At 53.7% G+C, this 8,955-nt stretch overlaps 1 protein-coding gene across 10 annotated transcripts in view; it reads left to right on the top strand.

Moving 5' to 3' along the window:
* The first annotated feature begins 5,294 nt into the window (after positions 1-5,294).
* Positions 5,295-8,955, top strand: part of Prrc2b (proline rich coiled-coil 2B) — a 78,388-nt gene continuing 74,727 nt past the window's right edge. For 7 of the 10 annotated variants that reach the window (XM_047524356.1, XM_047524358.1, XM_047524365.1 and 4 more), the window contains exon 1: positions 5,297-5,474. The gene's annotated coding sequence lies outside the window, so the exon portion shown is untranslated. Of the gene's footprint in view, positions 5,475-8,955 lie in introns of all 10 variants that reach the window. The other 3 variants (XM_047524361.1, XM_047524360.1, XM_047524362.1) reach the window with 2 other exon arrangements.

Raw genomic sequence — 8,955 nt, 5'->3', positions numbered from 1 at the left:
GAGCTGGCTGGGACTCTGTTCATAGTGGAGTCAGCAAAAGGTATGCATGACTGTGCTGCGGGCAGCCCTCCTGCTCCCTGGCCACCAGGAGGCTCAGCCCTGATGCCAGATGGGTCCTGGGAGAGGTGCCGGGTTGCCCTGGGCTGTGTGGCCTGCAGCACTTTAAAGGTTTGCAGTGTCATGTGGTTCTCCACTTCTCTCCCCACAGTGGGGTTTGTCAGAACTTCCTGGGCCCTAGATGTCTGGAAAGACCCTCCTTACCACACCAGTCCAGCACAGCATGCAGCAGCCAGCAGGTGGTGGGCAAAGGCCCTTGGTGTACCGATCTGTGAAACGGAGCAGTAACAGACTCTAGCTCACGGAGTTACGTGAGACGCGGTCCTCGACAGAGTAAAGGCCCAGGAGTCCTCAGTGGCCACATTCCCTCCCCTGCACTCCCTTCTCCTCTCTCCTGCCACGCCTCCCTGTGTGACCTTGACGAAGTCTGAGTGTCTGTCTCACCTGGAAGTGGGATTCATGGGCCTCATGACTTGTGGAGGGAGGGGAGCCTCCCCGCAGAGCCTCAGAGCACCCGGGCGTGGGGACTGGAGTCTCCCTCCGGCAGGTGTGGACTCGCCCTCGCCCCAACACTTTTCTTGCATCCAGCAGAATCCTGTTAAGCACCTTCTTAGATTGTGTGCTAAGTGCTGGGAAATTTATGAACTTGAATGACTCAGTCATGGTTTTGATGAACCCCTGGCCTTACGGGGACAGGCGAGTGAAGAAATGGCCACCATTGGCAAGACTGGGACTGCACAGAGGGGAGCTGGCCTGTCCTGGCCTGTGGCTGCAAAGTCTGTCCTGGACAGTCAGGGAGGTTCCCAGGGGCGGCACCCAGGAGCTGAGTGGGGAGAGGAGGAGGAGGGGGGAGGGAGGGTCAGCTGTGGCCAGTGGAGAAGAATGACAGCAGAGGGGAGGGACGAAGAGCAGGCAGGAGGCCTGCACCTGGCCAGCCATGGGCTCGATCCGTGGCTAGCCACAATGCAGTTTTAAAAAGAAAATCACGGGGTCCGGGGTGCAGCTCAGTGGTAGAGCGTGCTCAGGGCCTGGGTCCCATCCCCAACACTGGAGAAGAAAAGAGAAGAGAAAATCATGGGTAAATAAAACATTTACAAGCATTGAGTGAAAATGTTAAATTATTGTTAAATGTGGCAAAAGACAGCGATCATGCTTTGATATATCACCAGCTGTCATGGGACCACCATAGGCTATGTTGTCTCTCAGGGACTGAAGTAGGAAAAACAAAACATTAGCCCACTGGTCTATGCCGAGCACCCCAGCACTGGCCCGCTTGGTCCATTCCTTCCTCCCTGTTTTTCAATAGTCCAGCTCTGGCTGTTGCTCTTTCCTTTCCAGGAACTTTTTTTTTTTTGTACTAGGGATTGAACCCAGGGATGCTGAATCACTGAGTCGCATCCCTAGCCCTTTTTTATATTTTACGTGGAGACAGGGCCTTGCTGGATTGCTGAGGTTGGCTTTGGACTCACAATCCTCCTACCTCAGCCACCTTAGCCACCCGAGCCACCGGGATTAAAGGTATGTGCCACTGCACCTGGCTCCAGTGATTTTGGTGACATGAAAACATCTGCTTGAAAGTCACCCTCCCGCCATGGCAGCCAGCTCGGCTGAGTGACCCCGGCAGCTCTGGTCCAACCTCCCTCTCTGCTCTCTCCATCCTCCTTCTACCTCGGCCCCCTGTGGGTCCTGAGTTCCTGGGACATCCTGGACAGGTGCCTTCAGAGTCTTGGGAAATCCTAGGTGCCAGCCCTTGGTGACAGGCTGGGACCGTAGACAGCAGCCCCCGTATCCTTCCCAGCAGGTAGCCTTGCCCCCCCTTAGAAAGGGTCACACTTCAGACTGGCACTGCTGGGCTCCAACCATGGCTATGGCAAGCAAGTGATTAGGGACCTTGCCATAGGTCTGATCTCAGCTTCCTCATCCCTAAGGTGGCAATGGTAAGAATGGCCATTCTTACAGGTACAGTGGCCACGCCAGTAATCCCAGAGAGCCTGAGGCAGGAGGATCACAAGCTCAAGGCCAGCCTCAGCAACCTACTAAGACCCTGTCTCAACATTAAAAAAGGGCTGGAAATGTGACTTGATTCCCCCTGCCAACCGAACATTTCCCTGTCTGTCCCGGAACACCCAAGGTCCTACAAAATTATCATATTTTTATGTCCTCTCTTGTTAGTTAAAAGGGTAACCCCTTAACATATATATATTTCCAATGCTGGAGATTGCATATACCAGGTGAGTGCTCTACCCCGAGCTACACCCTCAGATCCCTTGATTTTTTAAAAATATATTTTTAGATGTTGATGGACCTTTTTTATTTTATTCAATTATTTACGTGCAGTGCTGTCCCCCCCACCTTTTTTGGTATTGGAGAAGGAGCCACCCAGGGGCACTTTACTACTGAGCTACATCCCCAGCCTTTTTTTTTTTTTTTTTTTTGGAGACAGGGTCTTACTAAGTTGCTGAGGCTGATGTTGAACTTGTGATCTGCCTGCCTCAAATTTCTGAGTGGCTGGGAATATAGGCCTGCACTGTCTTGCCTGGCTTTCCTGGATTCTTAAGGAGTTGCAGGATCCCCTACATCCCAGCCAATGGAGATAAGGACCAGATGCTCATTCTTCATTCAACAAACCAATCACGATTTATTCAGCTCTGACTATTTGTCAGGTACCATACTTGGTGCTAAGGACAGTGCAGAGAATCTGAGGGACAATGTCCTGTCCTCATGAGACCTAGGCCAGTGTCTCTGTTGTGCTAGACTTAAGGTCTGAGAGTCATCCTGCTTCTCCCAGTAGGGTGAGGAACAGTGGAAAAGGTACAGATCTTTTGCAGTAACCCCTGGCCATGTGTGGTTATTGAGCACTTGAAATGTGGTCAGTCCTGAGATGTGCAGTAAAGTATAAACTGCACATTGGATTCAGAGACTTCCCAGGATTCAAAACCATGAAGGATCTTACAATTATAAATATTTAAAGGTATTGGTTATATGTTGAAATTATATTTTTAATTTAGTGGGTTAAATAAAATATACAGGTGTCCCACAGTGGGATAGGACATTGATTCCAGGACCCCAAAGGATACCAAAATCCGGGATGCTCAAGTCCTGTATATAAAATATCATGGTATTTATATAAAACCTATGCACCTTCTCTCAAATATATATTTTAAGCAGGGAGTCCTGATATGTGACCCAGGCTGGACTTGAACTCCTGGGCTCCCACCTTAGCCTCCCAAGTAGCTGGGACCAAAGATGGCACCACCTTGCCCAGCTCTCAGGTGTACTTAAAACATCCTAGATTTATAACACCTTATATAATGCAAATGCTATGAAAATAGTCACTGTATTGTTTAGGCACTAATGACCAGGAAAAAATAGTCATAAGTGTTCAGACAACTTGCTTCTGAATGTTTCTCTCTGCGGTTGTTGAACTCAGGATGTAGGCCTCCTCTCCTCCTGGAGGCGCTGCAGTCTCCACAGGCGGCTGTGCTCCTAGCCTTCTGGTCTGTAGCACTCCTTCATCAGCCCGGACGATGTCCTCTGTTCCAGCAGTCACATCTCCCCCTCCGACTCCTGCCTCCCTCTTAGAAGGACCTTTGCGATTCTATTGGGCCACACAAATAATCCCTGATAATCTCCTCATCTCAAGAGCCTTAATCACCCCGGAAAGTCCCGTTTGCCATGTCAGGTGACACATTCACAGGTTGCAGATTAAGATTTGGACATCTTTGGGGGGTGTGTGTGTGCATTAGTTTGCCTGCTACAAAGTCTGTCTTTCTTCTTTGTCAAGGGGCAATAGTGGTACTCCTTATAGAGTCCCACTTGTGGTATGCCATGAGGGTCAAATGGTTGACTGTATCCAGAGTGTGTAGCCAGCATACAGTAAGCACTCCATAAAGGCACCGTTGCTGCTCAGTCTCCTATCATTTCAGTTGGTGCTGTGTTGTAAGGATGGGGCTGTTCAGTGACCTTCCTGAAGATGGTTTTAATATCAAGCCACAAGATGGAAAATGAAGATGAGGCTACATCCTCTCTATTGCCAAGATAGTAAAGACTAGAAATATTGGCAGGGAAGTAACGCAAATTTGATTAAAGAGAGGGTAAAGTCAGGGTATGGCAATTTGTGCCTGTGGTCCCAGCTGTTGAGGGGCTGAGGCAGGAGGGCCCCTTGAGTTCAGGAAGTTCAAGGCTAGCCTAGGATACCTAATGGGACCCCATTTCTCTCTATCTGTTACACACACACACACACACACACACACACAGGCGCATGCGCAAAAGAAAATAAAAAAGGACAACATTGAAAATGACCATCGACCAAATGTAGCAAAGTATAAAGAAGGTTGTAACATTACCCAGAATCCCACTACCCACGTGCTGCGCCTGGCCTCTGGCGATGGGCAGGATAAGCGGGTTAATCATCTTCCTGGGCCTACCCGGGCAAGTTATCTAACTTCTCAGATCTTCTTTATTTTCTCACCTGTGAACTGGGATAATAACATGTGGCCTGGGGTGGGACTGAATGAAGCAAACCAAGACACAGGGCACGGCCTGAAGCTGGTGTTTAGTGTTTAGTGTCAAAAAATGCCCCAAAGAGGGGCGAGAGGCGATTTGGATGCCAGGCCCCGGCGACATATTTTTGTCTTTGCCTTTTGAAATTGTTTTTCTAATTGCTAAGGTGTCTAGAATACAAAACAAGAACCGCGCTTAGCACCCCGACCTCAGAGCGCAGAGGGAACCTCGAGGGGAGCGCTTCTCCCAGGCCTTTGTTTCGCATCCGCACAAACACGCAGCGCGCTCGAGGGACGGTTTACGGTTTCTCATCGCAGACAAAGGGGATAAAGTATCCACAGTGTGCAACAACCTTGCTGCGGAGCTGAACAATGTATCGCTCGGGCTTCCTCGGGCGCATCCATCAGCCCCTCCGCCCTGCACACAATGCGGGCTCGCGCGCCGCCGGGAGGCGCCGCAGTTCCGAGGGGGGCGGGGACCCGGCGCCCGCGCGCCCCCCGGCCGGGCCGCGGCCCCCGCCGCCGCCTCTTCCGGGCCGCGCCGCCCGCCCCCGCCGCCGGCCCCCGGCCCGCGCCCGCCCTCGCGGCGCCCGCGCGCCCCCGCCCCCTGCGCCCCGCCCGGACCCCCGCCCGGCCGGCGGGCGGCGCGGGCGGCGCGGCAGGGGGCGCTGCGCGGGCCGCGGCGGCGGCGGGGGGCGGGGAGGCGAGCGCGGGCGGAGGCGGCGGCGAGACTCAGCCGAGCTCCAGCGAGCGAGCGCGGAGGGAGGGAGGAGGCCGCGCGCGCCGGAGGCGGAGGCAGCGAGCAGCAGCAGGACGAGCACGGCGCCGCCGCCGCGCAATCCGCCGCCATCCCGCCGCCCCGCGCCCGCCGCCCGCCGCCCTCGCCGCCCCGACGCGCCCGCGGAAGCAGACCAGGTGGGCCGGGCGGCGCGGCGGGGCGCGGGCGGCGGGCGCGGGGCGGCGGCGGCCGCTTTGTCTCCGCGGCCGCCGACCTTTGTCCGCGGGCGCGCGGGCCGGGCGGTGCGGCGGCGCGGGTTCGGCCTGCGCGGGCGGCGGCCTCGCCATTGTTGGGCGCCGGGCCTGGGCGCGCGGCCGGCCGGGCGGGGTCGGCGCCCCTCCCCCGCGGCCGCCGGCGGGCCCGCCTCCGGCGCCGACCCCGCGGGACCCCGGGGCGCTGGCCGCGGCCGGGCGCGGCGGTGGGGCCCGGCCGGTGGTCGGGCGGCCGGGCGGCTGGGAGGGCCGGGCCCGCCGGCGGCGCCGAGCGCGCGAGCAGGGGTGATTTCCCAAACGCTCGGTGCCCGCCTGCTAAAAATGTTTAATAATAAACAGGATGTCGCTCCTCGGGCCTGCCAGATGGCGGTTTCTTTCTTTCTTTTTTTTTTTTTTTTTTCTTTTTTCCTCTCCTCCCTCCTAAGTAAGAAATACAGCCCTGTTGAAATTGTGGGCCTCCCAGGATCGGATTTGCCCACGTAAAATTGGAAGGTGGTGTTTTCTTTTCTTTCCTTCTTCTCTCTTTAAATACCGAGGGAGGTCGCAGCCCACCTAGGCAAGAAGTGGTGTTTTTCAAGGCACTGGTGAGCTTGGAGGAAGTGGCAGAAGGGGGGCTCCTCGGGAGTGTGTCATTTGCTAAATGGCTGCCTGGGAGAAACCTTTCAAACCTCTGGGATGTCGGGTGGGTAAACTTTCCCTACGATTTTTCTTTGCTTTAAGGGTTAGCAAAGGTGTAATAGGGTGTAATTTTGATTTTGGGTTTCTACATTACCATCTGGTTGGGTTTCGGGATCATCTCTCTGGAGTCTTTGCATGTTTTTTCCTCAAATCTGTGTCTGTGAACAGCGCTTGGTGTTAGGTGGAACTAAGGGGCCCAGTCTCTGGGATGCACTTCTAAACCCTGTGATCGCTCTGGGGTTCTCTGAGTCTTCATTGGCATAAACAAGGAACATGGCACTCCACACCTCTCAGAATGGGGACGTCGATGCAGGGTCTGGCATGCAGTCGGTGCTCAAGAGTTGCTTCTCCTGTGGCTGTTTGCATAACTGCTGTCCAGGGAAGGGTTGGCTACTTGTGGTGCTACTCATAGTGCTGAGCTGTGCCTGAGCATGCCACAGGTGCTGGCCTGAGGCTTGGACAGGGGAGACCTCAAGACACAAGACATTATTGGTCACTTAGTGCTGCGCTCCAGGGGGACAAGGATAGGAAAAGAACATTTGGAGCCCTCAAGAGCTTAGTGGACCTACAGTGTGTGGGAATAGGCCCGTGGACCTGGGGTCCCTTCCCCTTGTGAGTTCCATCCCTCAGCTGGGTTTCAGTGCAGGATCCTTGGGACAACAGGCAAGAGCCTAGGGAGGCCTGCCTTTGGAGGATAACTGCTTTCCTTTGGGGTTGGCAGATAATCATTTGGGGAGCCTCAGCTTGTTCAGGCAAGTGTCTCTTGGAGCCTGTGAAGCTGCTGCATGGTTTCATTGGGTTACCTCCTGTAGGCCTCTGAGCCTTGGCTCCTGTGTCTGTAAAATGGGAATAATTATGCCTGCCTTGGGTGTCTTTTGGGGGCTCGTGGGAGCAAAATTTGAAGGAAAGTGTTTACATCTATGGGAAGTTAATGAAAACGCCTGTTGTTTTCTTGGCGACTTATTTTTCTGGTTCTTATAATTCCTGAGCTTTTTCTTCTGTTTCTCTGGTGCGTGGATCTGACCTCCCTGCCTATGTTGTATGGCCAGCTAATGTTTTGACATGATGATCATCCAATTGCCTGGGAGCCCCAGAATGGCTGAGAAGAGCTAGGGAGCTCAGCCACATCTGGATTCTGCTGTTTACTGCAGACCATGGAAGGCCACAAGTGTTCATTGGAGACGAGGCCAGGCTCGGCCACAAGTGAGGATGGAGACCCAGGCTGTCTCTTGACCAAACCTACTCACTCAGTGGCTTGCTCAGGTCGCGGTTGTGCTTCTGCTGGGGAATTTGCCTCTGTTCGTTTTGGCATTCCCACACCATCTTGGTGGTTTTTGTGAACTGCTGTGGGACAGATGTCTCATCAGGGTCATGTTTTCCTTTCATTTTTCCTCTGCCTCCTGGTCCATCCTCTCTGTTTGCCCTCACCCTGGCCCATTTGTTGCTGGCGGGTTGGGGAAGCAGGCAGGTGGCTGCCTCTCCTGCCATGCTTTCAGGTGCCCCTGAATTTGTTACCACTCAGCTCCCTGATGCTGGTTGCATGGCCCTGTTATGGAGCCTGCTCTAGGCCTGTCCAGTCTCCACTGGGCCCAGATGGGTAAGAAGAAAGCCTGGGGAAGGAAGGGCCAGGAGGCCTTGGGAGAGTGGAATTTCAGGAATGGCAGGTCAGGACGGGTTCCTGCAGGGTCTGGTTGCCTTGGGCTTTGCTCAGGGAATTTCATTATGCCATTTAGTTGGCCTTTCCACCACTCTCCACCCTCTTTTGAATTTCAGTTCTCTTTTTTCCTGAAGGATTATTTTATTGTACTTTCAAGTTTTCTTTTTGCCCTGCACAAAGTACTGACTCATGTTGCTGATGGCTGTATGCTGGTTATGTGTGTCATTATTCTACCATTTAAGATTGATCATTTTTGTGTTGGTTTCTATTTCAAACCAGAATAGGTTAGGAGGACTGCTGCCTGTATTTCTAAATCCGATAATGAGGCTTCTCTGCTGTTAAAGGTACACGTCTTGTTCCAGGACGGCAGGTGTTAATAGGGCCTCTCTCTCCTAGATCTTAAAACAGTGCATTTCCCCTCCAAAAATACTCTTGCCAGCAGACATCTGTTGGGCTTTGTGCTCAGAATCTCTGGTTTTGGTTTTTAAGTACATTCTGTGTAGAAGGGCAGGGCCAGCTAGACCATCTTTTCAACTCATAGCTAAATTTCCTTTTAAGACTCTGGGGCCTGGGCAGCCTCAGAGACCTTCCTTTTGAATAAGGGAATAAAGGTGCTGCCTTCAGTGCAGGACATGGGAGCCGATGGGACAGGGGAGCTCTGGTGAAGCAGAAAGCTAAGGACCAGCTCTAGTGTTTAAAGGCACCTTTTAGATGGGGCCTCCACCTGGTTGATCACATCCCTGGGCTTGCCTTGGTAATCCATGGTGGCATGTGGGGAATCTCTGCAGTGGGAGGGAGGTTTGCCTCAGTGGCTCGGGCCAGAAGTCTTGGCTGAGCTTTGTTCACAGCTGTACTTGTTGATCTTCCCTGTGACCAGAGGCCAGCCTCCAGGACACTGCGGCCACGCTGCTGTGGGGAGCTTTTTGTGCAGCATGCAGTGCCTGCAGACCGAATGAAGTCCATCTCCAGTTGCTGGCCACCTGTCCACTCTTACACTCTTGCAGTCCCTCCTTTCCTACCTCCACAGCCGGTTCCGAAGCTCCAGCCGGACTCCTTTCCAGACCACTCTTG

Source organism: Sciurus carolinensis, chromosome 14, assembly GCF_902686445.1.
Source record: "Sciurus carolinensis chromosome 14, mSciCar1.2, whole genome shotgun sequence".
NCBI lineage: Eukaryota > Metazoa > Chordata > Mammalia > Rodentia > Sciuridae > Sciurus > Sciurus carolinensis.
The sequence above is the reverse complement of the archived record's forward strand: the minus strand, read 5'-3'. Positions and strand labels throughout refer to the sequence as shown.